Source organism: Pogona vitticeps, chromosome 2, assembly GCF_051106095.1.
Source record: "Pogona vitticeps strain Pit_001003342236 chromosome 2, PviZW2.1, whole genome shotgun sequence".
NCBI classification, from domain to species: domain Eukaryota; kingdom Metazoa; phylum Chordata; class Lepidosauria; order Squamata; family Agamidae; genus Pogona; species Pogona vitticeps.
In genome coordinates this window covers 97,780,061-97,792,974 of record NC_135784.1, presented here as the reverse complement: position 1 = coordinate 97,792,974, position 12,914 = coordinate 97,780,061, and the positions used below count along the sequence as shown (strand labels likewise).

Below are 12,914 nucleotides of genomic sequence, written 5' to 3'. Positions count from 1 at the left end.
CAAATTGTATTAGCTAATGACTGTCCTATATATGAAAATATAGGGACAAATTGCAGAAATCTTTCCATTCGTTCACCACTGCATCTATCAATATAACACAATGTAAAAGTTAACTGGGTAGGGACATGGTGGTGCTGTGGGCTAAACCGCAGAAGCCTGTGCTGCAGGGTCAGAAGACCAAGCAGTCGTAAGATCGAATCCACAGAGTGAGCGCCCGTCACTTGTCCCAGCTCCCGCCAACCTAGCGGTTCGAAAGCATGTAAATGCAAGTAGATCAATAGGGACCACCTCGGTGGGAAGGTAACAGCGTTCCGTGTCTAAGTCGCACTGGCCATGTGACCATGGAAGATTGTCTTCGGACAAACGCTGGCTCTATGGCTTGGAAACGGGGATGAGCACCGCCCCCTAGAGTTGAACACGACTGGACAAAAATTGTCAAGGGGAACCTTTACCTAAAAGTTAACTGGTCCAAGCAGCTCACATCAGAAGTGGAATCCACACATATTGAACAATACTTGACCAATCTAACCTCCTTCAGAACTGTGTTTTGAACTTTCGGGCCCATCAGATTAATAAATTCTTCACAGACATGAAATGACAGGTAAGAAGGATGACCTTCACCTTTGTTACCATAGCTATCAATATATGTAGATAAAACAGGATCAAATTCTGTAATTAATTCAAGCAATCCCAGATAGTTTCCATTGTTTGGTGATCCAAATCTCTTTACTGTTCCGTGGAATGCAAGACCACATTCGAAAATAAATCTAAGCCCCTAAAACAGCCTGTTTCTGCCATCTGACATCAAAACAGTCTCTCAGTGTTGTGCCTGCCAATGTCAGCTCTACTGGGCTGGGATCCTCAATGACTTGGGAGAAAAGGCTGTGTGCACCACTGATGGTCCCACTGGTGATGGGACCATCACTCATCATGGTCCCATCACATGACCTCAGCACACGTGAGATTTCAAAGGCTCAACGAGCTGTGGGCAGCGCAGGCTGTACAGCACCATCATGGAGGGCAAATAAAATCCACCTCTTCATGTGGGCCCTGGGCAAATGCTCACTTTCCCCTCTGAATAAAGCAGTCCTAGTTATTGGTTGGTCTGAACTAATAAGGTTTTCTGCAGTTCAGATTGAATGGCTGGCTTAAGCCTAATCTCCTTCTCAGAGCTCCTCTAGAGAAAAGGAAAGAGGAAAGCTTCCTTCAGGACAGAAGCCATTCTTACTAAAAAGTTACTCTTCTTTTGTTAAACCCCATCAAATTATTCAGAACAGTTAATCCCAAGTGAACTATGAAAATGGCTCTGAGATAGGTCTTCAGAAAAACTAAACACATATGTTGGATATAGGATGTCATATGTGATGAGTGAATAGTGGCCTCTGAAGGGGAAGGGAAATTTGTGTAATGGAATCAGACAATAAAATATTTATTATAAAAGCATGTTGAATAATTACATGATCTTTAGAAATAACAATATTCTTACGAAAGCTCAAGGGCAACAGTAATTACATACAGTAATAGAAACTTTGACCTCATTTCAGAATAGATTATTGCCTAAACCTGTATCAGACCGATTCAGTCAATTACTGTATGTGCTGTGATTACAATATGATTTCTGCTAAATGCTCTTGCTTCCCACCATTCTCCAAAGTAGGGCAGAACTCACACCAATTGAACTTTTCCGATCCTTTCAGGGATCTTTCACACCATTAGCCTAACTTTTTGAATGTCCACTGAACCCAGATTATCTGGAAAACATGCTCTAATCCTGGACAATTAGTTACTGATCTATTACAAGAAAAACCATCTTTCCCTTCAATTTAGGCATCTTCCTCTCTCTCTTCTTTTGAACCCTGCCTTCTCTTTTTATTCATAGCCCTTGGCTATACACTGTATCTTTGTATACTCAATTCCAACATTACACCTCCTCTCTACCTGTACTGATGAAACTGTCAGCTGGTATAGCTGTAGCATCCAGGTAGGTCTCAAATTGTTGACTTGACTCATCAGAGTCTGACACTACTCTCAAAGTGCACGTCACTGTTTAGATTCTTACATTTGTAGAGAATATGTAAATGCAAGAGCTTGTTCTTGGAGAGTCAAACACCTCTGAGACTGGAACAACTGTTGCAAGGATATAACTTCTCTATTCTGTGTAGGCATCCTTCAGTCTTGAGAGACTATGGTAACGTGGTTTGAGTAGAGGTCTTGGAACAGCGTCTAGTCTGGCTGAGAAGGCCAATTCAAGAGTGACAATCCCTTCCACACTGAAGACAAATCCAATCTGTCCCCTGTCCAGCTCCCTGATTTTGCTGGTTTCGGGACTGCCTCTTTGCCTCGGCCTGCTGGACAAGGGTCTCTTCAAAATGGGACAGGCCATGTTGCACCGTCTGCCTCCAGGCTGAATGCTCAGATGCCAAGGTTTCCCATCTGTTGAGGTCCATTCCTAGGGCTGCAGATATCCTTCTATCGCAGCTGTGGTCTCCCTCTGGTGCACTTTCCCTGCACTAATTCTCCATACAAGAGATCTTATAAGATAATAGACCAGGAGATAGAATTTTCTTTATTCCACCCTTTTCATGTGCTGGAACAAATTTCTCTTATATTTTCTGATTCTGGCAGTAAGAAGATGAGAGGAAGAACATATGAGATATTTGTTTTTGAGAAAGAAATATTTATCACTTGAAAGGTGTTAATTGCTTCTTATATAAAAAAAGTTAGATTATTCTCCTTTATGTTTAGCTAGTCCTAACTTTTGTCTTCTTGGTTGACTTGTACCCTGACATGGGTTACAAGAAAAAAATAGTAAAATTGAAAACAGCAAAAATATTTTGCCACCTGTCCAGAAGCATCACACCTTCAACATTACACAGAAGAAAAAATAGTTTGGTAATGTCAGAAGAACTGTGAATGGAATCCCTGATATATACATTTTAAAAGTTATTGCTCTGTGGTAAAGCTAGCAAAAATGCATAGTTTGAAAGCTGTACTGATAGTTTTTTTTAAAGCCTCAATATGATCAGAACAAAGATCCTCATGACTAAGCCAAATAACTACTGAACCTTTGGCTCTATGTCAGTATTTGTCTGGAAGCTGTGAAGCTGCAACCACACAAGAGCCCCAAGGGACGGATGCTGTAATAAAAAAGCAAGTAAACGTAACTTTCATTGATCAGTTGTGGCAAAGGACCAGGGGCTTGGTTTTGGTGTGGCAAATATCTTAAAGAAACATTTCAATATACTGTATATCTGACCCATCTATAATAACAAACAGCAGCTATGTTCAAAACCAAAACACCAAGAGCAATCTGCACTTTGGTTTGGCTGCAGTTTAGATAACGTCAGTCATTCTCAGCAGCAACATTACAGGGGGTTTCTTCTAACTGAAGGGCTACACAAAAATTTTACATTAAAAGCTTTGCACTTGTATATTTTTATATATATGCTTTCCCTCTGTTCCGGGAAAGTGCACCAGTGTAACCATCTGTTAAAAGACACAGCATGTAGGCCTCCTTGCTAAAGTAAACCATAATAAATTCTTTGTTTTCTTTCCCCATTAAAAAAAGAGAAAAATATATGCATCATATTCATTAGTTATTTTGCTGGCAGTGTTTGGAACTTGATGCCAGAGGAGCCTTTTACTGCTACAGTAATACTTCTATGGTGAAGGTAATGAATGAAAAAACAAGAAACATATGTTTAAGGGCGTGTCATGCCACATACGTCTGTATGTAATTTCTGTCCCCGGGGCAGAATTTTGGTAAAATCTGGTGCAGAAAGAAATAAAGTTGTGAAATAAAGTTTCCCCGAAAATAAGACCTAACCCAAAAATAAGCCCTAGTATGATTTTTCAGGATGCTCATAACATAATCCCCCCCAAATAAGCCCCAGTTAAGTGAAACCCCGCCCTCCACCATTGTGCAGCATTGTGCAGGAGCCAGAAGATGATGGCATGACTGTATTTGAATAAATGCAGATTGTTGTACATGAAAGAAATAAAACATCCCCTGAAAATAAGCACCAATGTGTTTTTTCGAGCAAAAATTAATATAAGACCCTGTCTTATTTTCGGGGAAACATGGTACTGACCCAGACTACATCACAGACCATATAACCAAGTAATTAAGTCAAATTTTAATTTTAATTTCTGGATTTGATATTAGCATATAACTATAAGCAAAAGAAGGCAAGTAAGATTAAAGAAGAATAAATAATTATTCTGAAATAGCATGTTAAGAAGCTTTTAGCAAAGCAAAGTTTTCTATATCTCTTAGAATGGCATGTGCAACTTCTGACCCTCTAGATGTTGATGGATACAGCTTCCATTATTCTTTAACATTAAGTATGCTAGCTAGGATTGATGGGAACTTTATTTTAACAAAACAGGGGATCATTTATTACCTGTCTCAGATTTAGATTGTGCAGCAGACCAAATCAATGTTTTACAAGTCTAAATATTGTGGCATCCTAAACCAAAACCTTGTAACTTTGAAACCGGACCTCGGATCAATACGAAATTATATAAAGGTGTAGTAGAAAGTCTGTTCTTGCTCTGTGGCAAATTTAGGGATGTTTGGGCAAAGGGTTTTCAAGTTATTAACTAACTAACTAACTAACTAACTAACTAACTAACTAACTAACTAACTAACTAACTAACTAACTAACTAACTAACTAACTAACTAACTAACTAACTAACTAACTAACTAACTAACTAACTAACTAACTTATATGCCACCCACTCTACCCAGAGGTCTTTGGGTGGCTTACAACAATTAAAATTCAATTAAAATACAATAAAAGATAAAATGATTAAAATACATTGTTATGATTTCTTAAAATGTTAAACTGTTCAAAAATAGTCAACCCCAAATGACTCCAGATTTAAAACCGACTGAAAAGATGAATCTTGTTTATCTTGAAAGAGAATAGTTGGCCCCAACCACTTTTTAATTAAAAAAAAATCCAGGCAGTATAGGCTAAAACACTGATCTTTAAAAAAAGCCTTTCAAAAGGGAAAAACAGCTACTTTGTTATATCACTGAGCATGCATGGTACTGGCATGCCAGAAGGAGGTTTACAACATGGTACATTGTATACATTTGTAGGCAGGGATGGGACGGAGATATTTGGAAGTTTGCAGGGCAACTAAAATCACAGAAAAAGGGTAAAATACATGCTTTCTTTAAAGAGTAAACAACAACTCAGGTTTGCTTTAAAAATGTAATGGAGTGACAGAAAGGTAACCATTTTGTCATGTATATTCAGGTAATTAGTATACAATTATGTAAGGCATAATCGAAGTATTACCCCTTACTTTAGAAAATCAGACAGCAATTGTACTTTATTTTTAAACATTTATTCTAGCACTAAACATTCTCTCAGTATTTCTGAGACCAAACAGTCTCCTCACATAGGTTTTCTAAGGGGAACTCAATTCCATGTTTGGGGCAATCTGAGCTTTTGATTCTGGCAATAAGGACCCAATTAGCTGACTCTGGGCTAACCTTTTGACTCCTTTTTAGCCAAACAAGCTCGTTTTAACTCCTTTCTCTTCAAACAGGTTGCAGATGAGTTCTGTGTCTGGTTGTAAAAATGGAGGCACAAAAATAATATTTTAAAAAATACAGATATTGAAATTTTTTTATTATTCATTAAAAAGAACAAATATTCAGAAGCTCACTCATTTTAGTTCTGTAATTTCTGTTTTTTATTTGTACCTGGGAATATTAACCAATATGATGTTAATGAAACTTTTTGTTGTTGTTTAGTCATTTAGTCAATATGCTGATGGCACTTAGTTCTACATCTCCTTTTTGCCAACTACAGTGGATGCCGACCTGTCCCTACAGCGCTGCATGGGATCTGTACTGCAATGGATGCAGGAAAATGGGCTGAGGCTGAACCCAGACAAGACGGACGTCCTGAGGGTGGGTGGGCCTAGCATCAGCGGTTTGGGAAACTCTCTCTCTTTTTGGGGGGGGTGACTCTCACCGCGAAGAGTGAGGTGCGCAGCTTGGGGGTCCATCTGGACCAGGCACTTGCTTTGGAATCCCAGGTAGCATTAGTGGTCTGCACCGCGTATTTCCATCTCTGGCAGATAGCCCAGCTGCGCCCCTATTTAGATGTTGGGTTGCTCACCACTCTGGTCCATGCGCTCGTAATCTCAAGATAAGACTACTGTAATGCTCTCTATGTGGGGCTGCCTTTGAGAAGTATGCGGAAACTCCAGATGGTGCAGAATGCGGCAGCCAGACTTCTTACTGGGGTAAGGAAATATCAACATATTACTCCCACTCTGGCCGCCTTGCACTGGCTGCCCGTTCGGTTCCGCATATATTTCAAAGTTTTAACGCTTACGTATAAAGCCCTAAACGGTTTAGGGCTTCGTTACCTGATGGAACGCCTTCTCCCACCTAGGTCTACCCGTATCACTCGATCTAGCCAGGAGGTGAGACTGAGGAGCCTAACGCCGAGGGAGGCCTGGAAGGAAAAAATGAGAAACTGGGCCTTTTCAGCGCTGGCTCCTCGTCTTTGGAATAGCCTCCCTCCTGAGATCCGTATGGCCCCTTCCCTGGGCATCTTCAAATGCCAACTGAAAACCTGACTGTTTAAGCACGCCTTTCCTCCATCCACCGCCTGATTTTGTTCTCTGTGCCTTTTTCCTATCTGGATTATTGTGGTTTCTATTTTTTAGTGAAATGTTGTTATGATTTTAAATTGTATTAGATTTGATCTGTTGTTACCTGCCCAGGGTAATCGGTACGACTAGATGGGCAGGCTATAAATGTAATAAATAAATAAATAAATAAATAAATAAATAAATAAATAAATAAATAAATAAATAAATAAATAAATAAATAAATAAATAATTAGTAGTGTCCGACTCTTCGTGACCCCATGGACCAGAGCACGACAGGCCCTCCTGTCTTCCACTGCCAAATTCATGTTGGTAGCTTCGATGACACTGTCCAACCATCACATCCTTTGTCATCCCCTTCTCCTCTTGCCTCCACGGTTTTTGAACATCAAGGTCTTTTCCAGGGAGTCTTCTCTTCTCATGAGATGGCCAAAGTATTGGAGCCTCAGCTTCAGGATCTGTCCTTCCAGTGAGCACTCAGGGTTGAAGTGCCAAATGAAACTTTGGTGCCTATTTAATTTCATAATTTCCATTACACTCATCTTGTTACTATAAAATTGCTTGGTAATTTAAAAAACAACTCATCCAACAATCTTATGTGTCATCAAGTCATTTCTGATGTGTGCTGTCTATCAGTTAATGACCTCCAAAATGACATTCCCTACCATTCACAAAGCGATACAAAAGTGACAATCCCAGAAGCTGAACTCTTTTTCATCACTTAACTACTCCTCTCCTAAACACAATGTAATTGTCAGTGCTGTTTTTCAACTAGTTCTCTATATATCTATTGAAGACAGGAGGGCCTGGCGTACTGTCGTCCATGGGGTCACGAAGAGTCAGACACGACTTAACGACTAAACAACAAAAAATATATCTATTGCTTGGAAAATATGGATGATCATCAAGTGTCATGATGAAAACTCTGCTTTGAGGGGAACGATTTACAGGGGCTTATACTGTACAGGGGCTTATACTTGATGAAGACATCAAGAAGAGGTGGCAAGAATACACAGAGGAATTATACCAGAAAGATTTGGATATCCCGGACAACCCAGATAATGTGGTTGCTGACCTAGAGCCAGACATCCTGGAGAGTGAAGTCAAGTGGGCCTTAGAAAGCTTGGCTAACAACAAGGCCAGTGGAGGTGATGGCATTCCAGTTGAACTATTTAAAATCTTAAAAGATGATGCTGTTAAGGTGCTACATTCAATATGCCAGCAAGTTTGAAAAACTCAACAGTGGCCATAGGACTGGAAAAGATCAGTCTACATCCCAATCCCAAAGAAGGGCAGTGCCAAAGAATGCTCCAACTACTGTACAATCACACTCATTTCCCACACTAGGAAGGTTATGCTCAAAATCCTCCAAGGTAGGCTTCAGAAATATGTGGACCGTGAACCCCCAGAAGTACGAACTGGATTCCGAAAGGGCAGAGGAACTAGAGACCAAATTGCTAACATGTGCTGGATTATAGAGAAAGCCAGAGAGTTCCAGAAAAACATCTACTTCTGCTTCATTGACTATGTGAAAGCCTTTGACTGTGTGGACCACAGCAAACTATGGCAAGTTCTTAAAGAAATGGGAGTGCCTGACCACCTTGTCTATCTCCTGAGACACCTATACGTGGGACAGGAAGCAACAGTTAGAATTGGATATGGAACACCTGGTTGGTTCAAAATTGGGAAAGGAGTACGACAAGGCTGTATATTGTCCCCCAGCTTATTCAACTTATATGCAGAATACATCATGCGAAAGGCTGGACTGGAGGAATACCAAGCCAGAATTAAGATTGCCAGAAGAAATATCAACCTCCGATATGAAGATGATACCACTCTGCTGGCAGAAAGTGAGGAGGAATTAAGGAACCTTGTAATGAGGGTGAAAGAGGAGAGTGCAAAAAATGGTCTGAAGCTGAACATCAAAAAAACTAAGATCATGGCCACTGGTCCCATCATCTTCTGGGAAATAGAAGGGGAAGATATGGAGGCAGTGCCAGATTTTACTTTCTTGGGCTCCATGATCACTGCAGATGGAGACAGCCACGAAATTAAAAGACGCCTGCTTCTTAGGAGGAAAGCGATGACAAACCTTGACAGCATCCTAAAAAGCAGAGACATCACCTTGCCAAACAAAAGTCCAAATAGTCAAAGCTATGGTTTTCCCTGTAGTGATGTATGAAAGTGAGAGCTGGACCAGAAAGAAAGCTGACCGCCAAAGAATTGATGCTTTTGAATTGTGGTGCTGGAGAAGACTCTTGAGAGTCCCCTGGACTGCAAGGAGAACAAACCTATCCATTCTGAAGGAAATCAACCCTGAGTGCTCACTGGAAGGACAGATCCTGAAGCTAAGGCTCCAATACTTTGGCCATCTCATGAGAAGAGAAGACTCCTTGGAAAAGACCTTGATGTTAGGAAAATGTGAAGGTAAGATGAGAAGGGGACGACAGAGAATGAGATGGTTGGACAGTGTCATCGAAGCTACCAGAATAAATTTGACACAACTCCGGGAGGCAGTGGAAGATAGGAGGGCCTGTTGTGCTCTGGTCCATGGGGTCACGAAGAGTCGGAAATGACTAAACGACGATACTGTACAGTCAGATGATCAGTTACACTCATGAGTGAACTGGCCCTTGAACTGATTGCAGATGCATGGAGGGTGGTGACTTTGATTTCACATTTCAGATCTTGGATTTTGCAGATTCACAGGATGGAGATCTTTCTGCTTTCTTCTGATCTGAATCAGGAACCTCCCTTTCCATGGTGAAGCATGGTACCAGCTGAACTTGATCTTTGTTTGCTGTCATTGTTTTTGAATCCAGATGCTGCCAATGTTTCAAACGCAAGGTGATGCTTCATAAATTCTTGTATTAAAAAAGAGGCTGAGAGAGTAATTGACAATGTTTGCTGCTGCCTTCATCTTGTTGTAGAGTAGTAAATCAGCAAGTACAGGATGGTGAGGGGGTTGAACTTCATTTAACATACTTTTTTTCAAGAAGGCCAATCGGATGCCCTAATTTAAGCCATTACACTTCTCTCTCAAAGATTCAAGTAACTCTCCAGTAAGGATAATTTAACAAAGAAAGATCCACACCAACATTCCCTCTAATTTTCCGGAGTACTGGGCAAGGCTTCTGCCCCATGCATGTGGGATTCTGTGACTGGAAGCATATGGCAGCAACACTGTCTTGGCTGCACGGCTTAGAGGGAACATTGTATATACCTGTGTGTGTTTAGTCGTTTAGTCATGTCCGACTCCTCGTGACCCCATGGACCAGAGCACACCAGGCCCTCCTGTCTTCCACTGCCTCCCGGAGTTTGGTCAAATTCATGTTGGTCGCTTCAATGACACTGTCCAGCCATCTCATCCTCTGTCATCCCCTTCTCCTCTTGCCCTCACACTTTCCTAACATCAAGGTCTTTTCCAAGGAGTCTTCTCTACGTATATTCCTAAGAATGATTTAAAATCAGGTTTTTCAATATTATGCATACATTTCCTTTAGTCTTCTCTCAAATTCTCCACTCTTGAGTATAAAAGAACATAAGCCCTGAAGGAATATAGTTGTGCTCCTCTCCTCCTCTTCAGTTGTTTGACCAAACTCCAGCAGGAGCACATGCTTCCCTGCCCTGTCTCCTTGGCTGATCACCCATTCAGACAAGGTGGCAGGACAGGTAAATCTGTGCTCCTGCTGGGGACTGGTCAAACAGCTGAAGGAGGTGAAGAGCATGTTCTGACTAGTGAGTAGGTCATTGGCCAGGAAGGTGGGGGAAGGGAATGTGCGGCACTGTGGTGCCACATGTATGAACTGGCACGAATCTCCAAACTGAGGTTCATCCGCATCTCTATTAACAAATACCTTCCAGCTGCATGGACATGTACTTTAGTGCATTCAGTTAATCTGAAAGACACAGTTCTTCTAGGCATTTTGATTACTTTGTGGCTCCAAGCAATAGATAGTTTGAGAACATATTGAAAAACAGCCTTTACTGTTACTTTGTGTTTGGGTGAGAAATGGCTAACTGATGAAAAAAGGAGTTGGGTTCTGAGATTTTCACTTCCATGGTGTCTCTTTGTGAATAGTAGTGAGCAAAAGAGGGTATCCTGTAGACCATGCCGATTGCTAATGTGTGTGATGTCCACATTCAGGTTGCCCTTTGCTATGGAAAATTTGGCACCCTATTTCCCGGCAATGTGAGTATAGAAGTACTGTAGCCTGGTAATTATTATTTTTTAGGGTGAAACATAATGTTTTTGTCATTAAAAATCAGTTTGAAATAAATAGTGTGTTCACACTTCAGAGCAGGCACAGAGGATTCACAAATGTAAACAAGGAGAACAAAAATCAGTGATTTAAATTATTTTATTTAAAACAGCAGTCTTTTTAAAATTGAAATCAGATTTTTAAATTGGATTTATTTTTTAAAAGATCAAACACAAAATACTACACTTCTCTTGATCCTTCCTGAAAAACAACTGCTAAAACTAGATCTCATCAAACATGTGTGTCAGATCTATTCTTACAGCTTCCTGAAAACCAATTAATGACTTTGTCAAACTTACATTCATTCAGTTGCTTAAAATCAGACATGGACAGTCATTTAAGCTTTTCATTGAATGAAAATGGTTCTAATTTTCCCAGCATTAACTAAAGATTACTCACTCTTCTTCAGCTTCTGGACTTTCATTTTTTGTTTCTCAGTGGCTAAAATTACATGACGCATAAAGACACAGGCTAAGCGAGAACGTGCTCATGGCCTAAGCAAGGCAGACAAATTAGGTAAAGCAGAGAGAAAACACAGGAAAGGATAGAATTGCCATATGTATCCACCTCTCTAGATCTGACTCTTCTGACATGATACCCAGTGCCCATTTAGCTCATCAGCTGGCCCAGAAGCTTTCATTTTAAAGCTATCCAGCAGTTATTTATGCATATGTATGTCTAGATGTATGTGTATATGTCTTACAAAGTAAAACGAGTCTTACATTTTAGTAAATGACAGTTGGATGACTCAATAGTTTAGGGATCTGGCTGCGGAACCAGAGTTTGGGAGTTCTATTCCCCCATTTTGCCTCCTTGACATAGGCTGGACTCAATGATCCATAAAGGCTCTTCCAGCTGTGCAGTTCTAAGATGTTGTTGTTGTTATTGTATTATTATTATTATTATTATTATTATTATTATTATTATTATTATTATTATTATTATTATTATTATTATTATTATTATTATTATAAAAATATGCAGAGGAAACTGATATAACTGTGCTTATTGAGAAGCAGAAACTGGCAACATTACATTTCCAGTATCCCACAGCCAACCTGGTCAGTGACTATTGTGGCTAGATTCTGAATGATGTACTGTAGTCTGAAAAGGCTTGATTATGAATCTCATTCCTTACAATAATATAGCTCAAGAGTAGTGAAAACCAACCAACCATCCAGCCAACCAACCCACCAATCCTCTCACCACACACACATGAGAGAGGGGTTACAAAGGTGTATATTGGAGTTGTACTTGCTTTTACATGTGTGCACATGTAAGAAGGGGCGAGGGGGGAGAGAGATCAAATACAGCAAAGAAACTTAAGCTATGATGTTTTCTGGTTCAGATAAAATACTGACTTGGAATCTCTGAAGGAAATGACACCTTTATTTCTTCAGGTTCCTCTCACATTACCTAGCATTTTTTTTGCCTGTAAATAAGATGACCTTGTGTCACACAGTGTGATTCCTCAGTAGAGAAGTTCTGTTTGTATATAGGGGATTAAGTGTTAGGGCTGTGAGTTAGTCAGTGCTGTTAAGTTTAAACTGTCAGAGTTTGGGAGTTAGCCAGAGTTTGGAATTTTGAATGAGAATGATCTGTTTGTGAATAAGAGTGTGAACAGAAGTGTGGTCTTGTTAGTGCTTGTGTTTTATATTATATTACAGATATCATGACTATAACTAGCAGATAGTGCTATGAAACACGTTTTACAGTGTCACTAAAATAAACAAAGCTGTGTTGCACCAAAAAAAATCCACTTTAAAAAATAGTGGTGTGATGGTCAACACTTACCTGTGACAGTGTTACAGCAGCCGTGTTAAAGGGTTTGTTCGGGTTGGGGACAGGGGTCGTCCAAGAGGAGAAGCCCCTGTTTACAACTTTAAATTACACTCCAACATAGTGCAGATTGCCATTTAATTGGCAGCACATATGGGCAGAAAAGGTGCATCTTCCCTCTCAAAGGCCTTGACTAACCCTACAGTTTGATGCTTCTTTCCCATTGTCTTCCT

General features: G+C 40.2%; 1 protein-coding gene across 1 annotated transcript in view; it reads right to left on the bottom strand.

The window, feature by feature from the left end:
• COL23A1 (collagen type XXIII alpha 1 chain) overlaps window positions 1–12,914 on the bottom strand; it is a 412,306-nt gene that overhangs the window by 145,118 nt on the left and 254,274 nt on the right. The gene's annotated exons all lie outside the window — the stretch shown is intronic.